The following is a 1,040-nucleotide window of genomic DNA, read 5'->3' as shown; positions in this document are numbered from 1 at the left end:
GTTTAGTCTGTGGCACTGCGGAGGCATTAATGAATTGCTTTGATAGTGGCCTTCAGTTCCTCTGTATATTTTGTCAGATGTTACTTATCTTCCTCTTCACAGTACCCAATAGATTCTCTGTGAGGTTCAGGTCAGGTGAGTTGACTGGCCAATCAGTCGCAGTAATATATCATGTTCATCAAACCACTTGGAAGTGGTTTTGGCACTGTGGGCAGGTGCTAAAGTGTTTTTTGAGATACTGAACTTTTTATTTTCCTAAGCTGTAAATCATAACCATCACTTCATCTACAGCGATATCATTGACTTGATTACAAATAAATGCACAGACACTATTTAAACTGAACAGAGATGACATACCTGAATTCAATGATGAACTGCCTTAACTGTCATTTTGCATTATTGAGACACTGTTTTCCAAATGAATGTTGTTCAGTGCTTTGACGCAATGTATTTTGTTTAAAGCACTATATAAATAAAGGTGATTGATTGATTGATCTGAATTAAAAAAAAAAATGTGTGCACTGCATCTAGAATATAAGAAAGTTTGCTTTTTTAAATTAAATTACAAAAAATAAATACCTTTTTTCATGATATTCACATTTTTCTGAGATGCACCTGTACACATTTTGAGTAATGCACTTTAGTTGTAATTGACTAATCACTCTGGAGATGCAGGAAGTGACATAATGACACTAACACTAACTCTAATAGTATTTTTAAAATCACTTAAAGCATGTGTATCCATAAATCTTATATCTAAAAGCTAATTCTAACATTTAATTGGTCTCCTCAGGTGATTCTAAAAAACAGACAGACCCGTTGGGAACGGCACTGGGAGTCACCATTCCTCTGATTTGCTTTCTTGTTTTGGTCATAATATTGTTGTTGATAAAGGATCACAAGAGGAATTCTGAACTGAAGAAGAAGAAAGACAGTCTGTGGGCTGAAAATAACCCCCTTACTCCTCTACCTGAGGGGACTTGTGTTGCAGAGGATCATTCCTAGTATTAGTGCAGTAATACGCAATTACATACACAAAA

Source organism: Carassius gibelio, chromosome B9, assembly GCF_023724105.1.
Source record: "Carassius gibelio isolate Cgi1373 ecotype wild population from Czech Republic chromosome B9, carGib1.2-hapl.c, whole genome shotgun sequence".
Classification (NCBI taxonomy): Eukaryota; Metazoa; Chordata; class Actinopteri; order Cypriniformes; family Cyprinidae; genus Carassius; species Carassius gibelio.
Note: the sequence above shows the minus strand (reverse complement) of the source record.